At 36.9% G+C, this 13916-nt stretch overlaps 1 pseudogene across 1 annotated transcript; it reads right to left on the bottom strand.

Annotated features, from left to right (window-relative positions):
- Positions 1–593: 593 nt before the first annotated feature.
- LOC110064189 (acid-sensing ion channel 2-like) lies at positions 594–12263 on the bottom strand (annotated as a pseudogene). Its single transcript, XR_016202470.1, has 12 exons — positions 12111–12263; positions 9968–10298; positions 6699–7114; positions 6012–6142; positions 5469–5629; positions 4777–4890; positions 3391–3493; positions 2771–2849; positions 2216–2270; positions 1932–1990; positions 1470–1545; positions 594–831 (listed from the first exon to the last, which is right to left on the bottom strand). The product of XR_016202470.1 is annotated as an acid-sensing ion channel 2-like (transcript).
- Positions 12264–13916: the final 1653 nt, after the last annotated feature.

Here is a 13916-nt window from a genome sequence, read left to right as displayed (position 1 = left end):
AATCTACATACAAAACTGTATTAGGTGTGAAAGTATAAACAACTTTGAACCAATATTTTGATGGATTTGACGTATGAAGATATGTGAGAAAAATGTTCAAATTAGTCTCCAGGAATACCTTAAAGGGCTTTAGAAAAATCAGTTAAACGTGTATCTGTTCAATTAAATAGATCATTTTGCTGGACAAAGTCGCAAAAAGATCAGATATTTGAGTATAAATGCCTCGAGAATTTGGGTTAAGCCGAATATACATTGAACTATCAACTCCAGATGTTGGAATTAGGCGAGGTTAAGTTCGCCCCAACCTCAGTGTAGGTCTGCACAGATAACTCATCTGCTTTGCAATATGATTTTTTCGTCGTAATTTGTTCTTGATAATGTTTTTCTTGTCTTCGTTCACTTTAAGTTACACCTTGCCAAAGTGAGTGTACATACACAGTCAAAGATATACAAATATAGGAGTATCAAAGCAGGATATAAATTTATAAGCAAAAGACTCCTGTTCAGACTCCTGTTAAGTTTCTGTTCAATTTCTTTTTTCAGTGCCTCCAATTAGCACAGCAGTGCTAAATATTTTGACGCTTACATAAAGTAATTTATTTATTTATTTATTTATTTTGATTTTATAGAGAGGTGTTACGACATTTTTGATTTCTCGTACGTGGTCTGGAAGGTGCGTCATCAGCTGCCAGCTTTTTATTTCTCCTTGTGCTTACCCCAAAGATAGGTCAACAAATTTGTTATTAGCTCCAATATTTCAACAACGGTCATGACAGAACAGCCAATCCACAAGCCCAACTGACCTCCGATGTCAGCCAAGAGATTTTCAATCTAAATATAAGAACAAATAAAATGTTAATAAATTTATAAACCAACAACAACGGCTCCCATAGGTTTACTACCCTAGAATAGGTTAAAAAAAATGATGCTGGAAGGATGACGGGATGTTTAAGAAACAATTAACAAATATTATTACATGACAAAGTTAGTTCAGAGGGACAATAACTAAAATTTAGTGATCAGATTGCGCCTTTGCCGGTCCAATATTCTCTAAGTATTGGACCGGGTACTGTCCCGAATGATCCCGCACGATCGATCACTGTTGAAAATGTTCTGCTACTTTTATGGCTTCTGAAAGAACTTGCTTTCAAATAAAAGATTCTTTTTCTTTTTCTTCCAATTTTCATTCTCTTTTGTTTTGTTTAACATCAGACGTGAGTATGCGCCTACTCGGCTCCCAACTGATTAGAATTATGCGCCTAAAGTTTGTGATATTTTTCCGTGATCGTGGATCATTTTTTTTTTCTAAACAATTTCAGTCGTGCGAGTGTAATAAATCTATTATTAACCAAACTTGCTCGAGATTTTACTGGGAGAATATCAGCCCTCAGTCTTTTTTTTTCATACGGACCTCGCTATTTTCCCATTACGGCCATCGCGCTCGGTTAGTAAGATACTCTCAGGCTTACCTTGTATGCTTTTTCGTTGATAGTTTTGGAAACGCTCAGATCTTCATAGAAAATTTGCAACCTCAAAAAGTTTTCACTGTTGAAGTGAACAAAGAACAAAAATTGTACATAACTTCAGCAAAAACAATTTTCTACTCTCAATAAATAGTAACATTCCAAACTAAAGTTTATTTATAAGTAGGTTACTTCATAGGCTCAGCGCGCAAAACAAGCACGGTTTCAAAGTCTGTAGTTCTAGTGTTAACAAGTTGAATTGATACGGATGGTTAATTGTGTAACACTGCTTACTGTTTTCGATTCAAATAATTTGTAATACTTTTTCATGTGCTATCTGCAATTCTGTAAGTGCATAATTCATCTAGTAACCGTAACAAACACTCTAATATTACTGTAATCAAACATTACGGAGAATTTCAAAGTGTGACCTTGACTACTTATGGGTCCTCATGGATTACCGACTACCTTGCCAGTAGAGCATTTCCTACGGAGTCCATCTTCAAATACTTTCTTTTAATCAATGTCTGCGAAATAAAGAAATGATTTTGTTTTTTGCCACCTAGTAAGAATCAAACAAGTTTTCTAAATGACTGTTTCACAATTCTACATATGTGAAATTTGATTCTCTAAGTGATGTACTTAGAAGCAGTATGAAACGTGTGACATCTGGAGTATGTCAAAATAAAAGGAAATCTCTTGTACTAGATTAGTCGTTGGAGGAAAAAGATAAATCATAAATATTCCTTTACGTTGAATGCCCTTGACCAGCGAGAACTTGAAACTGTATACCTGAAGACATTTTCTCTGCGAAAACAAAGACAGTTAAATTGTTGGTAACGAAATTAAAACAACAGGAGGAATGCAGCTTTTATGTCGCTGATTCCTAGAAGTCTCATAGAAAACAATCGCCATCTTTCGGAGAAAAAACAATGGAGTCGAACAGTTGGATGTTCATGATCAGTTTGTTACTCTTGAATGTCATTTTCACTTTTAATTTTACGGCTTGACATCATTTAAAACCAGTAATAAAAAACCATTGCTTATAACTATTAAAAGTAATTCAATACTCAGTCCTAGAACTAATAAAACTTTTAATGGCAGGGTAACCTTAATACTGAATTAGGGAAGAAAAAGCAAAAGCGCGGATGTCCTCACGAAAAAAAAAAAGCAAATATTGCTCCGACATACTTCTTATACTCTTCCTCAAAGAAAATCGTTCTCCTCGCAGAGACATCTCTCGAGCAAAAAATCTAACTGAGAATGAAAGAACTAGAGTATTACTTAGGAGTCGGAGACGGACTTACAAGCATGGCCGGGGACACTTGGTGTCACAGTCCTGTCCTAGTGCTGTGAACGTGGCTTCTACCTGTCTTATACATTGGTCTGATTTGACAGAAACAAAAAAAAAAAAAAAAAAATGGAATCAATGAAGAAAGTTTTTTGTTAATGGACGCTGCATAAAAAAAACAAAAAAAAAACAAAAGCACATTGTAAGTATATTTGGCTCACGGTCATGAAAACCGCAAAATCCAAAAAACGGGACCCAGCTGGAAAAGGCTGCTCAGAGCTCAAAGCAAAACATGAAGCAAGTGTCAAGTTAGGATAGAACCTGTGGAACTCATTACTTTCACTCACTTTACTTTTGTTAATAATCCCCAGGAGGTATTGAGCCGGTATACCTTATTACTTTATGAAACGAGAATGTTTGGTCTTATTTATTAATGCGTAGGTGAAGTTTCGCGCCCCATGGTTCTTGCGCAAATCTTTTGCAATGCAGAATTTTCTAGTAAACTCTCTCTGAATAGTAGGGCCATTGCTTGTCTTTTTTTTCTGTACGCAGTTCAGTGATTTCTTGCCGAAGAAAAAACCTACATGGACAAAATTGAGATTAGCTTTACTATCATGAACCATTGATAAAACTTACGTTGCTGTACGCTTAAACATGCAGAACTGTTGGTGGGAAACCGCGGCTCAGAGCAATTGCATGTTTCCACTTGTTTGGTAGCTAAACATGACATTCTGCAAGCCTACGGAAGTAAAATAAAGTAAAATAAGCTTTTTCTGTATGAATTAAGTGCCACGCTATAAAGAAACATTTGCCAATTTGAGTGAAAGAGTTTTGTTTTTTCATATTTGAGATATATAGATACATCATTAGGTTTTTTCAGTATGACTGATGTCACTTTGACGTGAAGATTATCGTAGTTCTCATAGTGATACTATTATGTGAATGGTGTCTAAATAATAATTTTCAGTTGTATAGCTGCGCCATCGAAAATATCCAAACTTGGCACTGGAGTTGAGCAAGTTGATCAGATATTCTCAAACTCACTGCCAGTTTTAAATAATTCATCAAGTTTAAACAGAGGAAATAATGACAGTGACGGTGTTAGAATATCTGATCTTAATTAGCGTAGATTTGTGCGATTTTATTTCTCCGTTTTCTCCTTAGTTTTGGTTTCGATTGAGAAGATATATCAAAAATTCAAGGCAATGTTTGACCATATTTCCAAACACCTCGAAGTTCGTCAAAAATACTCCGCTGCGCGTCGTATTCTCAGCCCTCTTCTCGGTGCCTGGAAATGTGGTCAAACACGGTCTTCCTAGTTTGAAATAATTTATTACGTGACTTGTGGTTCATATACGAAAGCAAGTGGCACAAAGATCGGGAAAAAATTCAAACTGAGCTTGATTAATGAAAATCAAGTAAACTTCATTAACCAAGGTGAAGATATGCAAACCATTTGACACATTTCGTTTATTTACTGATCTACTAATTAGTTCAGACAATACTCCAGTAACTCACTATAGTGAATCTCACTTTATCTCTTATATCAGTTATGTACGTGCAAATCCTGATTTAAACAAGGACATAATTAATTCATTATACTCATCCTAACTCGTTGTTTCTTGAATGAAATGAATCAGGGTTGCCACCCATCGGAACAATAAAAATCCGACTTTTCCCTGACTTTTCACTGACTGTAAAGCAATTTTCATTGGCCCTGCAGGATGATTATTCTGGTCATGAATCAACAAAAATAAGGATGGCTGAGATAATTTCTAAACCAAAATTGCCTTGTGTATAGTAAAATAATTTGCGGCAACCTTAAGATAAAATTCCCTGACTTTTTACTGACCTTAAACAGGGACTTAGAAATTTCCTGACCTGATACAAAACTCCCTGACCTTGAATAAAATCTAATTTTCCCTGACTTCTCCCTGACCGTGGCAACCCTGATGAATTTACACCTTCATGGACAAATAACGCTCTACAAATCAAGTGGCTAGGTCCATAATAAACACTTGCCTGACAAGAGTAGTTCACGTGATATTTCTCTTTGTAGATGTCGGTTTTATTTTTCACCTTGCTTTCGTCGATGCAACTGTTGTTTGAATAAGGATCCACTCGTTGGATGTATCTCTATTAAAAGGGAAAAAGCGGAGTTTGTATGCAAATCAGTAATTAAAGAGGACGCAGAATTATAAAGACAAAATTGAATTGCCAAAGCCTCAAGCTTGTAGAGTATTTTTATCACGTTTGATCTGTCACTTACACACGATTAAATGGGCTGTATCGCAACAATCAAAATTGCTTTTAAATCAAACAAAACCTCACGATATAGAGGTAGCAACACACCCAAGCAGTAATGATAAACTGAGAAAAAAAAAATAAAACAAAAAACGATGGATTGTAACTCACAACCTTTTGACAGAACTTGCCACACGTCTTTGGCCAAAAATCGTGATATAGATTCTTGATCTAAGAATGCTTTATCTTCAAAATTGTAAAATAATTTGCTTTTGCCATTGAAACTCCAGTCAGGAGAAAAACAAGACCACCCATGATTGGTTTACACAGGTTACATGCATGTCTTTGCTTTGTCAGGGGTTCATTCCGTTTTCCGTTGGCTGTTCCGACCAAATGTCAGGTTAAGTTTTAATTTTACAACTCATGTGATGTCAGCAGATTTCATAAATTTGTACAGGTTAAAAAATTACTTTTTGAATTCCAACCGAGGTTGAAAATCCGGTCGGCACACTGAAGCCTTCATGAAATGGAAATGGCATTCGGGTTTGGTCGGTCAATACAACTCTAACTCCAGCTTCGTCTGTCAGTGCTGTGTATTCTCCCTGATTAATAAAGATATCCATCTCAAGACCTGTAGAAAACAAATGCACTTTGTTAATTTTAGGGACACATACAAAAATATAAAATTCAACTATATTTGCAGATTACTGATGGAATATAATAGTATGGTATGGTACGTGCAGTTTAAGGAAACGCCGTTGAACTAAAACTATTGCCAGTTTGGTGTCGGCGCAACCACTTTAAAGCCTACGAAAAGGTAAGAAATAGAAGAAATCTATCAGCAAGTTCACTGTTTCATATTTTAGATGAAAAAGCATTCATTACACTCTGGGTAACGAATTACTGAGCCTTAAAATTAAATCGCCATTTTATTATCCAATGAACTCGATGATCCAACATGGCTGCTAAACGAGTGGTTGGAAAAAAGAACAGAAACAGAACCTAGCACTAACCACTATATGGCCCTGCTTTATCTACTTTCATAACCGGTAAGCTGCTTCCATTTTGAGCCAAGCCCGAGTTGAATACGTAACAATTGCCATACTTCCAATGCCAGAAATGTCGCCAGAGTCTCCTGAGACTGCTGGAAAATCAAAAATGCGATAATTCTAAAAATTGGTTAAAATGTTTATGTCTATATTAAGTTGTTTGTATTCAGAAGTATTTAATTTGTTTGTTAGCAAAAGTGAGGTGGTGTGTCTAGTGATCTCTAGTTCTTTGTTTGTAGTCTTGGCTGTTTGTTGATGAACTCTTTCTGTGTATTAAACCATCAATCCTTTCTTTGTACATGTATTAAACTATCAGTCATCAAATGTTTAGTAATGCATGAGCATGTATTCTCTTTAACATGGTATTTAATTAAATGATTCATTGTTATTCTGGGTTTTTCTCATTGCCAAACTCAGGCTCAGTGATGGGCTAGCAGGAGTTTTTGCATTTTATATTGTAGTTTAAGTTATAGGATTACATTTATAGGTGTATAAGAAGAAAATGATGGCTAAAAGCAGATGAATTCAAGTTTTAAAGATAGATTCATGTCTCCCAATTACCCTTACAGCATACTCAAGAATTCAGCAGGATATGGCTTTTTGATGTTTGTCTTACTATGTTAGATACCAAGAGCGAAGGACATTCCTTACCCCTTTCCACAGCTAAACGAAAGCCATCGGCAGTGCTTTAGCATTTCATCTAGGCCATGTCCTATCTCGGCCAAATCTTCCTCTGGAACGCTTTTCAAAATCATATCCAAGAACGCCGTGTCTAAGCTCGACGTGTCTACACTTACACTCGATAAAAGTTCTTTCTCTGCAGAACTTTTTGCCTTGGACAATAGCGATTCCTTCACCGAGGTTTCCAATTCATTAATCTGTTGTTGCATGCTTTCCTCGGTTGTATTTATGATAGATTTGTCAATTCGCTGTTGAGATAACCCGTCTGCCCGGTCAAGGCGTCTGTTTTCCAAATCCTTGAATAATTGCTGAAGTTTTTTTTTGTTTATCTTGTTAGCTTTCAGCATATTCAAATTGCAGATTGTAACAGCAGGAAAATCAAGGGACTGCAGGGGAAAGCAAAAGATACGTGAGAAGTGCCATTATATTTCAATTCTATACTGTTGAATATTCGGACCTCATTTAGTCAAAATGAAATTCCTAATGTAAACAACTTATGCAAAAGAATGCAACAACTTTATTTGGACCCAGCATTTTTAAACATTTTAGTTAACTTAAGGTTACTGTACACCTTCAGGGGTGCCTTCCGCAAATTGCTTTCTTTACGCGCTGCTTTAAAGAAAACCACGGCAAACTATATATCAATGTAAAGCTAATAAACTGTAGAATCTGAAAATAACAATATATTTTGCTATTTTTGTTTTGATAGGTACGCGCAAGCCTAAAAACGCAAAAATGACCGTACTTGCTAAACTGAATTACCAGCCTTTGTGTTACCGCGGACATCCAAACTGACTGGACATTATTAATCAGGAGATGATGGGCTAACAAGGGGTGTGAGGCTTTTTCGATATTTCTATTGGTTACTTAGAAAATCTCTTTCAAAGTTGAACAATAGAAAATTTTCTGACTGCTGTTACTCAATGGGACGTCACAGGAAAAATTTTGATTTTCGCAAAAGCCTCACACCCTTTGGTGCGCTAATATCTGACGAACATTTTGACCAAGTTTCGTTGAAATCCGATAAATCTACATACCCTATTAATTCATTTGAATAGAGGTAATTCACGCAAAAATAAACCTTAAGTTTTCGGCCTCAAAAGAAATTCACAGTTTTCGCACCTCACCGAAGCGGTTGTCAACGTGGCCATGCCGCCAACCAATGAAACGCATCTTTAAACTTCCCATCGGACTACAATAACGTTTCCCGGGAATGAATCAGCAATGTTTACATTTACAGTATAGTTTTATATCTTACATCGTCTGCCGTGAAACATTCAGCATCTAAGCCAAATCAGCAGATAAATGGTAAAGAAGGAAAAGAGAAAAAAGAGGAATGCTAGCGTAATAGCCTTGAACAGGCCTACTCGGCGAGCCGAGTCGAGTGCGGATATTTACACATTTACGAAAAAAACTAAACGTGCAATTCATCGGCCTGTTTGTTTTAGTAGAATATGGAAAAACACTCTATAAAGCAGGGGAAAAGAAGCGTTTGGAGAAGCTGCCTTGTCAGATATCAGCGATTAAATTCGTCGGTAATTCCGCGGGAATCAACTTTTGTGCCAGAAGAAGCTAGCGCAGAGCGTCGACGAAACATTCGCTTGCGATTTGCGCTTGCGTTTAAATGTGGGAATGCGAAGCGCCTAGTCTATCACTTAAGAGACGAAAACAATCAACAAAAGCGAAGATTTCTCTGCGAGAAATTGCAAGACGTAAACAAAAGAAGCCAAATACGACTCCACGGATGAGATTAGTTGCCGCGAAAATTGTTACTGCTCAACTCAAAGGTTGACACATTTTAATTGGCTTATCACAGTTTGTGGCCGGTTCATTGACTCGTTTTAAGAATTTACGTTTTTGTGGATAACTCGTTCGCGTTTTAAGTTTTTGAAATAATTTTTTTTGAAAAATTCTGATAAAGTAAAAGTCTTGAATTTGGTGTAAAAAAATAATTATGGACAAAATAGGCCCTTGAAGGTCTACAGTAACCTTAACTAAGATGTTAAACGCTGAGCTAAGAGTAATTTACCAAAAAAAAAAAATTAAGGAGAGTACTCGCTACCCAAAATAGCCATTAGGGCTAGAAAAAAAGCAGCCATACAGTAAGAGCATATATAATAATATGGAGTTTTAGGGTCAGGTAAATAATACAGAAAAAAAAAAAACTTCTTTTAGACACCTAATTTATGAGAGTATTAGATGATGGTTTCAGGAATTTTATAATCTTTGCGACTTCTCATGGAAGATGACTTAAAACTGAATCATAAAACACCATTGCGAATTGCAAAATGCCACAACACATACAACGAATTAAAAAAAAAACCACACTTTCAGGCAGGGAAGGTCGTACCTAGAGGCGAGACGCATCATTTGAAGAGAGAAATATTCCTAAACGTTTCATAAGGCGTTGGTAACGTGTAAAGTAGTTGACCTGGAAAGACTATCGAATACCTTCTGCTCATTTCTGGTGTCAATAACAGGTTGCTGTCATCAGAGGTTCATAGCAAATTCTATACCCGCAATATTCTATATGGTAAGATACTAGATGAAATGGAAGTAGAAGTGTCAGTGAAGAGAAGTGCATTTAGCTATGCTTCCATAGTTTCCACAGCATTAGGGACCTTTTGATTGGACTACGAGTACCAGATTGAGTAGGGGTACGATTATCGAATTTCAGACCAGTGACGTTTCCAGAGCCCTCGCTCTTCATGTTGGTTTTAGGCAGAGAGGGTAGCTCATGGGATGAGATGGGCATGTGATGTGATAATGTGAAGCCTGCAAACTAGAATTGAAAAGTCGTTCTCTTACTCGATCTCGCACTCGTACGCAAATCTAAAGTCTCTTAATATTTATACCAAATCGTACTTTTCTGGTACGCTTTGGTAGCAAATCTGGCAAGTTTGGTGGAGCCATGATTCTTATATTGGCGAGACTTAACTTCTAGAGCCAAAACACCCATAGCGAGATCAAACGAGCCTGACTGTTACCGAAGCGTGCCAAATAAGGTATGATTAGGTATTTACCGTACCCGAATTGTGCAAAGTGACCATAATATCGTAGCCATATCAGGTAAGTGACCGCATTATCACATTGATATCAGGACAGTAGACACAGCTTCTGATTGGCTAATTGCGAATTTGGGTACGATAACCCTAACTCTAATGGTAATGGACATTGCTATCATGAGGAAATTCAAGAACTTCTGTCAGCCGCACTAATTAATCTAACCGTTTCCTTACCTCTTCAAAGCTCGTCTCCATTCTAGATACCACTGGTTTGTCCACATACCGCAGAACTAACTCAGTGCACATCCAAAACATTGCCGTGTACAACCCGACACTGACTACACACCACAGCACCCGCTTTGGTAAATTCGACGCAGCTGCAATCCTTCCGACGCCATGCGCGGTTGTGGTGGCTGCAAAACTCGACAACAGCTTCTTGAAAGAGACCTGGATCTCCTCTTTAGGGTCCCCTGGGTTTTCGTGAAGTTGAGTTGCAGGTCGATTGTGGTGGATGCCTTTTATTGCGACACGATTTTCTGTGCAACTGACAGCCCCGGGAATCAAGCTAAGACAGTTTTACAAATGGATGAGTATAAACATAATTACAAAATTATCTTGAGTAAAACCATCACTGCATGGTTAAGAATTTTAAAACTTGATTTTTTTCTGCTTCCAGGCTAAAGCATTAAAAGTGGACTTACGAAGCCATTTTTAACTCGAAAGGAAACTTTCGAGCGGGAAAACCTTATGGTACACCGCAAACACTAACGAAGCAGACAAAAACTCGATCAAAGAAATTGCCAAAAATATACTCTATTCTTTTGAATTAATAAACTTGTTCCTTTTGTTACCGTTTTATATTTTGCACACTTTCTTTTCGCATGCATTTTTACTTGAATCTAGTGCGTTTACCTTTTTTGTCACCCGCTAAAGGCTTTAGACTGAAATCAAAAGCAGTGTTTTAAAATTCTTAATCAGAGATGTAATGGTTTTAGTCAGGGCAAGACAGTTCCCGTGTCATTAAAACAAAGTATTTATTATTTATCATACCTGCCTCAACATTTACTACATGCAATTATAATTGCGGCTTCTTGTCCCTGGACTTTGACTTTGTTTGCTCTTAAACTCCAACTAGAAATTATAACTGTAACACTTCTAACCCAGGGAAAAAACATCCTCGGTTTTAATGTTTAACTAAGAGTATCGTAAATCAATCGCTTTTCCAAGATCCGTGCTGGAGAAGAAATTATAGGGTCTGCCAGATGGGAGGTTTCCTTGAAAATCTTATTGGTATGCTTCTGTTAATACTAGGAGGTACCGAGACTCTGGTCTCTGGTCTTTCAGTGTATTTCTCGGACTACTGTCTTGCACAATCTCTTCGTCTAAAGTCTACCACTGTTACTAGTTCTACCTCTTGACTAACAAATGCACACGAACTAAATACCATATCGGTAGCTGTGTGTGGGCCACACGGGCAGACCTTGGAAGATTTTAAACATTCCTTTTAGAATACTAACCCAAACACTTTCACGCGATTCTTGAAAGTTCTTGAAACAACTAATAGAAACTAAAGTTCAGAGAACAAGAAACCTAAACAGGATCTTTCGTGGGAGATCCAGACGAAGGCCAATAGAGGAACCCAAACATCACCATCGACGAAGTATTGTTCGGAGGTTTTTTTTCATCTTACTTTATCGAGAGTGCTTTTCAGTAAGTTCTCTGGATAAACTAAGATAAACAACTTGAAGTCATAAGACATAAGACTTTCTCGGTGTAGGCATGCAGTCGGGCTATAGAATCACAATACTAACGCGATGGCTTCATGAAGATAATAAACAATTGATGATCACGAACCAAACTTCTAAGAAATTATTGAGCTTCATAACAATATGCTTGGGGAGTTGGCCTCTCGAACAGAACTCAGTAACATCCCACAGTCTATCCAGGCAAGGAAACCCCCGCAAGGAAATCAATACCCCAGGTTAAACGAGACATAAACTCGTACACCAAAAGTCGAACTTCTTCGAGGAACTAAATTTAGCATGTTACGCTCACAACGGTTCGAAGTTCGATTTTCAAGTTCCAATAAATTGTTTTCAATTATCAGTATCCGGCCTCACCAAATGTTTGCCGGTACCAAAAGAACCGTATAAATGCACAAGACGTAAAAGGGTTGAGAATCATAAATCAATCATCAACTTACAGTAAGTTAGCTTGAGGCGTTTTGAATTTATCCGATCGATATTATGCAGTTAATTTGTTTGCATAGCGCGAATTTAAATACCAGCCCGTCATTAATATCAAGGGTAAAATTTTCTTATCAATATTGTACTTATATTTGAAGCTGTTTAGTTTTTGATGTTCTTCATATACTTACGCAAAATCGTCATGACCTATTTTTCCTTTTGACATGATTATGGCGAACGTATGTCCACTTAGAAAGACTAAAGTTTCTTGCGCTGCTGTTTACCTCGGTCACAAATCGCGTGTTTGTTATATTTGTTCATCACGACTGTCGCCTAAAATCATCAAAATATATCCCTTTTGTAATTAAACTGCAGCCAAATAAAATAAGGTAAAAAAGGATTGCAAAGCAGATGTTCAAACTCGTAACGTTATTCACAAAGTCTCGAAATTAAACATTTTACGGAAAACCTTAATCCGTTTTATGTTTATGTGCATAAAAACAAGAGAAGATGAATAGCCAAATGAGCTGTTGGAGTTCTTTTGTGGCGACGTATAAATTTCACAAGTTTTGATTGGTCAGACGTTTTGAAACCAAAGTTCGTTCAAAATTTGTTTACATCATATTTTAACCATATTAGAGGATTGAGGTCGCTCAAAACGTCAACGTGGCTCTGAACCCTATGTACAGACTTTTTTAAAACTTTGCCAAAAGTTGCGTCTTATCATGCTTATTAAAATTTGATAATATAAAAAAATTCACTGTGCCGTTTTTGAATTATAAACCCCTAAAGCTGTAATTAAGGGTGCTTTTAGCAGGTCATACTGTTGCTATGGTAACCTTATTGCGTCAAGAAAATGATAACGTCTTCACCAGTGATTGGGTATTTTTTTGATACCATGACTGTTGCATCAGGCGATAAAGAGTGGTTACAATGACCCATCAAAATCTAACTGCTGGAAACTGTTTTGAGCCACCTTAAAACGTACGTAATTGTCGTCAAATGCAGGACAAAACAAATACTGGAAAAACTGTTAGTTTCTGTTTTTTCTTCGATTTTTCCCATGCATTAAATAACTCCAATATGCATGTGCCAAAGCAAGGCATCAAAGGTAAAGAGGACTGTAGATGTTCAATAATGAAAAAATCTCTCCAAGGGCAACAGTTACTCATAGTGTCTCTAGAAAATGCGTTGCAAATAGGTAATGAGGATAACTTTGATAATCCTACTAGAACAATTATAGAATATTTAAGTGATCTAGGAAAAAGATTGGGGCTTTACGGATCCTTGCATGTAGATTCAATATTTACCACGCGAAGTATTCAATTCTGGGTCAACACCATGGCCTCCAAATATGTTACAATTTCATGATTTCGGGGCCCTAACGAGCAAACTTACAGATATGGCCTGCCAATTCAATTCGTGGAAAGTTCCAAATTTTCAAAATTCTACCTACCAAACATTTAAAGCTGAAGATTTGGGTCAGCAAATGTTCAAAATTCAAGATTTGCTGGCAAAGTGTGGAGAATTCAAGATTTTGCCTGTCAAACATTGAAAATGCAAGATTTTGCCTCCCAAAAATCAGTTAATTTTCAAGATTCGGTCCACGAAATATTGATAATAACGTTTTGCCAGTTAATTATCGAAAAACTCACTACTGACCTGTCAAATATTGAAATGTAAGAACTGGCTTTTAAATTAGTCCAGAGAACTTTCGAGACACACATGGAGAAATTCAAAAGCGTGGTATAGAAGGAATTATGCATACGACAAAACATTTGGTCGTCGAGTAAGAAAACGTTTTCAAGTCATAACATCAGCAAACCCTTTGTCTCGCTTTGTCAATTTGACCCTATAACACATAAAAAGGCAAATTACTGAATTTTGATTGGTTACACAGAAAAACGTTTTGCCGTCGTTGGAAAAATTCACACCACCTCAAAACTTCCAAAAATGCTCGAGATACCGAAGCTCACCGAAGATTCAGGAGTGGTGCG

The sequence above is a fragment of the Orbicella faveolata genome, unplaced genomic scaffold, assembly GCF_042242905.1.
Source record: "Orbicella faveolata isolate gen_17 unplaced genomic scaffold, um_ofav_v1 contig_36, whole genome shotgun sequence".
Classification (NCBI taxonomy): domain Eukaryota; kingdom Metazoa; phylum Cnidaria; class Anthozoa; order Scleractinia; family Merulinidae; genus Orbicella; species Orbicella faveolata.
Note: the sequence above shows the minus strand (reverse complement) of the source record. Positions and strands in the feature narration are given on the sequence as shown.